Source organism: Amblyomma maculatum, chromosome 2, assembly GCF_055883805.1.
Source record: "Amblyomma maculatum isolate TAMU_Amacu chromosome 2, ASM5588380v1, whole genome shotgun sequence".
NCBI lineage: Eukaryota > Metazoa > Arthropoda > Arachnida > Ixodida > Ixodidae > Amblyomma > Amblyomma maculatum.
Window position 1 is genome coordinate 109,127,912 of NC_139345.1, and position 7,285 is coordinate 109,135,196.

A 7,285-nucleotide genomic window follows, 5' to 3' on the forward strand; every position below is an offset into this window, starting at 1 on the left:
CTGACTTTACGAGGGAAGCGACAAGCATAGAGCGTGCCCTACAGCAGCGATTTGTGCATTTTGATCGCCCTGCAAACATCACTGCTGTAGACTTCCGCTTGCCGATGGCCGAAAACGAGAGTGAAGCCCTTCGTGAACTTATTCGAAGCATCGCGTGCGAAGAGCTGCGAAAGCTACCCTCTCTCTAGCACCACCCGCGTGTTGGGGGTATCTCGGACTTTGTGTGCGAAGAACTCCGCCAAGCAGTGCCATCAGTGCTGTCTCCCAGCCGCCGGCTCAGTATGCAATGTCCTACCACGACGTGTTCGTACCCTGTGCAAGCACCACCAGCACCCTACAGCCCCGCTCCTCCCGCTCGTCCTGCATAACGATATCCAGTTTTAGCTAGTGTGCCTGATGCTCGGCCGCCAGTTCTAAAAGCGCACGTATGGCGGACGCCGAATAATCTACCTCTGTTTCCACTACGGCGAAGCCTGCCGTATCGTCTATGTATGTAGTATGGGCTTGCGCGGATTCTCATCGGATGCCCCTCGAGTGTGCTATAGTGAATGACCTTGGCACATCGAACAGTACCTAAGCGACAACGTCCCAAATACCTCCCTACTGCGGCGTTAGTTCAAGTCACCATTGCCGCGACAGTTTTCCTGCAGCCGCCGTTCTTCCTTCAGGCAATCCTCATGTCCGCGCAGGGAAAACTGAGGACGGCGACTCTCGGGAGTAGGGCCGCCGTCGATGAGCACTACGACCAACATTCTCCCCTCGCCGATTCGATCAAACAGTCCGACCTCCGACCCTCCACTCCGACCATCAGTCCGACCACCTTCCGATGATCGACGCAGCTTTTCTCTGACGCCCCCAATCGACGCACCGAACGACCAACGGGTCTAACGACCTCCCTACGACCACAGAAGCTTAGCTTCGATGCCAAAAGTCGACGCACCGAAAGACCCGCCAGTCCGACGACCCCTGGTATGGCGCATTTTGTAGACAATGAGCACCTTTCCGCTTAGATACCGATCGTCGTTGACAACCGCCACTCGACTGCCCTTGTATATACCGGCGCTGATTTTTGCGTTATGATTAGTGGCCTTGTTACTATCCTACGCAAAGTCCTCACTCCTTGGCCCGGAGCGCCGATAAGGACAGCCGGATGGCATGTGGTGACGCCGCTCGAGTCGAAATTCACCACGTAACTTTCTTGTGTTGCTTCGCTGTGTTTGCAAAGTTCTCCAAGGACCTGATCCTCGATCTTGATTTTATTAGGAAAAACGGGGCAATCATCGACCTCCGTGACCTCATGGTGACTTTTACGCCCCCAAAACCGCATAAAATAACACAGGACTAAATGAAATTTTCCTTCCTTCCTTCCTTCCTTCCTTCCTTCCTTCCTTCCTTCCTTCCTTCCTTCCTTCCTTCCTTCCTTCCTTCCTTCCTTCCTTCCTTCCTTCCTTCCTTCCTTCCTTCCTTCCTTCCTTCCTTCCTTCCTTCCTTCCTTCTCCCTTCCTTCCTTCCTTCCTTCCTTCCTTCCTTTCTTTCTTTCTTTCTTTCTTTCTTTCTTTCTTTCTTTCTTTCTTTCTTTCTTTCTTTCTTTCTTTCTTTCTTTCTTTCTTTCTTTCTTTCTTTCTTTCTTTCTTTCTTTCTTTCTTTCTTTCTTTCTTTCTTTCTTTCTTTCTTTCTTCCTTCTTCCTTCCTTCCTTCCTTCTTCCTTCCTTCCTTCCTTCCTTCCTTCCTTCCTTCCTTCCTTCCTTCCTTCCTTCCTTCCTTCCTTCCTTCCTTCCTTCCTTCCTTCCTTCCTTCCTTCCTTCCTTCCTTCCTTCCTTCCTTCCTTCCTTCCTTCCTTCCTTCCTTCCTTCCTTCCTTCCTTCCTTCCTTCCTTCCTTCCTTCCTTCCTTCCTTCCTTCCTTCCTTCCTTCCTTCCTTCCTTCCTTCCTTCCTTCCTTCCTTCCTTCCTTCCTTCCAGCGCGCAATTTCCGACGACTACACACTAGGCAGGCCAGTTTTCCGAGTGTGCGATGACCATGTCACTCTACCTCCACGCACGAGCTTGTTTGTTATAGTGCAGTGCGACAATCTCCCGCCCTTCAAGGACTCGCGAAAACGAACGCGAATTTATTGTTGAGCCTACAAGTCTGCGTCGCTCGATGAGTCCTTGCCTTGAGTAACCAGCGAACTGAACCACTTTTAATGAACTTTAGCGCCAAACACCGCCATTTGCCGCAACGTACAGCCACCGCTTATTTGGATGAAATCAGTGGGCCCTCCGTCCACGGCGCCCTATCGCTGGTCAACAAGAATCCTCCCGAAGCACTGGACATACTATTCAAACTGACGTGAATCTTGCTATCTCTTGCCCAGAAACGCCGCATTTAAGAAATTCTTGACTCCTACCATGACTGTTTTGCCATCACTTCCAAAGAGAAAAAGACGTCAGTAGCACAGCATCGTATTATGGTTGGTCTTACCGAATGTCCTATCAGCCAACACCCCTAACGAGTGTCGACGAAGGAATGAGAGGCTATTCAGGAGCAGGTTGCTGAAATGCTCCGCGATGATGTGATCCAGCTGTTCACAAGCCCATGGAACTCGCTATTTGTGCAGTTCGCTAAAAAGGACGGAAACTCAGATTCTGCGTCGACTACAGGAGGATGAACAAAATTACGAACAAGAATGTTTACTCATTGCTTCAAATCGATGACTCGTTCGACCGACTCCGCCACGCCTGATACTTTTCATCACTCGTTCTGTGCAGTGGGTATTAACAGACTGACGTGAATGAACGTGATCGCGAGAAGACCGCATTCATTACTCCTGATGGACAGTAGAATCTAAGGTGCTTCCCTTCGGCTTGTGCTCCACTTCCGCAGCATTTCAAATAGCGATGGACACTGTCCTGCCGGCCTCAAATGGCAGACGTGCCTCGTCTACCTTGACGACGTTGTCGCCTTCTCTGCGACCTACGAGGAGCCTCTCAAGCGCTTAACGGCCATGTATATGCCATCTGCAAGCCGGCCTCTCACTAAAATCAGAAAAATGCCACTTTGAATTCTAACAGCTCAGGCTTCCGGACCCCGTCATGAACGCCGAGGGAATTAGCTCTGATCCAGAGAAGACGGCTGCTGTAGCTCCTTTCCCGACCCCCACTGATAAAAGTTCTGTGCGTCTGCTTTTGGGCCTGTGTACATATTACAGACGCTTTGTGCACATCTCCGACAAGGCTCTCCGACCCTTCTACGCGTTTTCTTTATTCGAGGTGTATAGATCTGAATCTGTGCACTCATGATCTGGTGTCTGATAAGGGGCGAGCCACAGACATCGAGATAAGCGGAAGTGGTCACTATTCAATTCTGGCAAGACATCCTAGCTTACAATGTAATTTTGCGCAACGTAAATCCAAACTTTTCAATTGGGAAGCTTTTCGTCACAACTCAACAAGTACGTTTCCCTATACATTAGTATTGGCGACTTAATCGCTGGTGCGAGATAGCCTGAGTCGGCGCACCAGGTTGGTCCCCGTACCTGATGAGTTCACAAGCATCGATGGAGAGTATGAGGGACTAAGGGCACTACGAAGAAAAGCGGTAAAAGCTTACCGGAGACCCGGGTCTTTAGAATCGTATCGTGAGGATCAAGCAACTCATTCATTAATGCGAAAACATCTACAACAATTAGTAAAGAAAAACAATTGGTGGTGGCTTGACTTGGTTAAGCCTGGATATCAGAAGCGAAAAGTTTCGGCGATTCCATGGCTTAGCTTGCGGTTCCGTGGCGTAGTTGTGGCTAGCCTTGTTGTTTACGGTTGCACCTTATAGATATTCCATGGCTTATCATCACGGTGAAACATTGATTACAGCCGTACATCACATAAGATTAAACTTTATTCCGATTCCACATCATCATCACAGTTACACTTCTGTATAGACATAAACACAGCTCGGTGAAAGCGCGCGGCACCGGCTAAAGGTCAACCGGCGGAGTTGCGGCGGCGGCAGCGGCGGCTCCGACCACCTGCGCCTCGCCTGTGACGTCACGTGGTTTGCACATGCGCAGCTGTGGCTTTTATTGCTAAAGCAATACTACGCCAGGTCTAACCGCTCGTCACTGTGTGCCGTGTCCGTGTCCATGACCGTGGTCCCCTGCCAGGAACTGCCGACTTGGGTCTCTCGTTTCACATGGGATGATTATGTCAGACTCAGCCTGCCAGGACCTTTGCATTCACTTTACCCCTATTAGCCCCGAGAGCGAACACTGGCGCCGCTGCGATCGCCGCAGTCTGACGTCACGGCAAGGACTCCGCCAGCCGGGCTGCTGCTCCTCCCGGCCGATGCCGGCTCCTTTCGTTTGTTTTCGCTCGCGAATAATCATGATGGTGACTTATTGCTCAGTGCGCAGTGAAAATCACTGAAGAAAGCCGGTGTAAGCTTCCACTTTACCCAAAGTTGTTCAAAATGAAGGAGGTTAGATTGATAAAGTTAAGAATGGGGAAGCAACCGTCGGCATTGCCACTAATGTGCAGTAAGCACTTCAAAAAGGAAGACTGTGTAGCCGGTGTACAAGATACTAGGTGAGCCGTACGTGTAGCGACGCTTTTACGGGCTGTTTGTCAACTAGTCTTTTTTTTTTTAATTATTAGTGTACAAGAACAAAACTATTGCCAGACGCTGTTCCATCCGTCAACATTCACGTGCGTCCTAGCGATGCAAGGCGATCGCTCCCGGGATCGACGAAGCGGCGGCGTAAGTAAATTAGCCATTGCTTAAACTTTCATTTCCTCGATCTTTGTGTCAGTGAGTGCTCAGACATTTTGCTCAGTAGCGGAATGTCCAAGCTGAATCAACTGTGACCCTGCTTAAGTTTTTGTTTAAAATGTGTCTCGCGGCAGTGGTGTTCTCGTGTTCATTCATGCCGCGAAATTTGACACAGTCCGCACAGCTGTGCTGGTCTTTTTGTTTGAATGCTGATATTTTGCAAATTTTCCAAGACATGGGGCGCAGATTCAATGCAACGCGTCCCTAAAAACAGCACTTCAGTAACGGTTGTGATAAAGAATGTTTTTTTTTTTTTCGGGCTCCGTGAAGCCCTGGCTTAGCTACGTCTCAGACTTGTGTGCTATGCAACAAGCGTAGCTTTAAAGTGCACGTGATGTGCAGCTGCTCTGCGCTTTTCTGAGGTAATGCCCAAACTTCGTTAAGGCCTTGTTTCAGTGTTTTTTGAGGTTGTAGCCTGAATTTCTCTATCTGATTCCAGGTGAAAGAGGCGTTCCCGCAAAGTCGTACCAGTTCAGCGCACACGCAGAGGCTTTGACAACACACAAGAATGGGGACAGTAGTGAAAATTCGAGCGCCGTTCCAATGGACGATGCTGCACAACTAGAAGAGGAGGTGGAAGTTATAGATTGAGACGGTATGTCTACCTATGGATACGCTATGCGGCCACTATTCCTTTGTGATTTCACATTGACGTGAATGATTTTTATCAAGCATTCAGGAAAAAGAAAAACATTTATATATCCCGCATTGTCTTTAGTTCTGACCATGAAACTGAAATACATGAGTAAGCTAGAATCGTGATAAATTATCGGCTTTTGCTTCCTCAGCACTACTGTTGATCAAAACAAACAATTAATACCTTAAACAATCTCTATATTACTGCAGTAAATTCGAGTGTAGAGCTTGTTACAACATAAAAATGAAGTAATAAAACCAAGTCATCCGTAGATACACGAGGAATATTCTTTTATCTAGCCACGTCACCAAATGTACATGAAAATACTGCATTTCAACCTTATCACTCTAAGCATAATGTTACCCTAAGAACAGAGAAGGACTGACCTGTTTAAACAAGACCCATTTTTCATCCTCTTCACATACGGATTCAATGAGCCGTTTGTAGTATTTAACAAAACGAAAAAGTTTTCAATGCGTGACGGAAATTTAGTGATATCTCTGTATCTGTAAAGAGTGGTTTAGATGGCATAATTCTGTCGTTTTTTTTTTCTCAAGGACCAACACACAGCGCTAACCAACGCACAGGAAGTTCTGAAGGTATGTAATACAGTTTTATACACTGTTTGCCTGTTTCACCTGCAGCTGTTTTTTTTTTTTTTTGACAGAGTTTGCGCTTTTCTCTTTTCAGGAGTTACCGTGAAGGTTCAGAAGCTTTTCAAAGACGCTGGGATTCAGCTCAGCGCGAATGACATCTTCAAGCAAAAACAGCTAATAACGGTTGCAAAAATCATTGATGAAAGTGGTTTCTCTGCTTCACTAAGGCAGCGACTTGTTTCGCACGCTTTGTCCACATAGGAATTTATGCTCCTCAGGGAAAGGGAGACTGGAAAGAAATTTGCAAATTAGCAGTGCCCCCAAGACATCCCATACGCGCACGGCTGCGGCGCAATAGGCAGAGGCGAACAGAATGACGGAAATGTTTACGACGACACGGTTAATAACTCATATTTCTGGCCATCAAAATGCACTTTGCTCTTGGCAAATCATGCGTAATTGCTTCTCAAAAATGCTCGACAAGTAAGATGATTCTAATAAAGTTTTAATCAGTAGCCTCTTTTAGATAAATATCCGTGCACAAATTTCACAGCGCGCAGTCCATAATGCGCGCTCTAAGCAACGTCCACAGCAAAACGGTACAAATTTATCGCGTCGCAGGCATATAGACCTATCTTCATGGTTGTATTACATTCGTAATACAATCATGAAGATAGTGACTCCACGCACATCATCAGTTTCAAGGGACGACGCACGAAAGACTCCTGCCGCGGCGATAGCACCAGCGCTCGGGCAGTCGCGAGACTTGCGCTCACCGCGACGAGCCCATGTTTCGTGTTTTGAAAGCAAGAGGAATCATTATTAAATACTTTTTTTTTCCTGACACTCGATCGGTGCTGTCTGCGTTGTTCATAATGTTGTTGTTATGAGAACAACCAAGGCAGCAGACTCGAAGCTACGCGGCAACCCGGAGAAGCCAGAGCGATCGGCGCAGGCAGTCCTTGCCGTGACGTCACGTCGGGCTGACCGCCAGAGGGCGCCACTCAAACTTCTCGGGGCTAATAGGCCACTAAGGCACGTTCATACGACTGGGTTAAAACGGGGCTTTATGTGCTCTGAAGACGGAGCACACGCGAGACTCGGAGTTGACTAGCCTAGTGAAGATTTTCGCTTCAAAATGGCGTGGCTTTTGCAGTACATTCACCCCACACAATCCAGTACAAAGGATGTGGAATATGGTTCGCTTCTTAAGCATGCCCGTTACTCAAAATAACCCTTTCAAAGCT

General features: G+C 47.8%; 1 long non-coding RNA gene across 1 annotated transcript; it reads left to right on the top strand.

The window, feature by feature from the left end:
• The first annotated feature begins 4,242 nt into the window (after positions 1–4,242).
• On the top strand, positions 4,243–6,902 carry LOC146199539 (uncharacterized). The gene is made up of 5 exons (XR_014704755.1): positions 4,243–4,561; positions 4,631–4,733; positions 5,245–5,400; positions 6,000–6,041; positions 6,133–6,902. It is a non-coding gene; the product is annotated as an uncharacterized LOC146199539 (long non-coding RNA).
• The last annotated feature ends 383 nt before the right edge of the window (positions 6,903–7,285 follow it).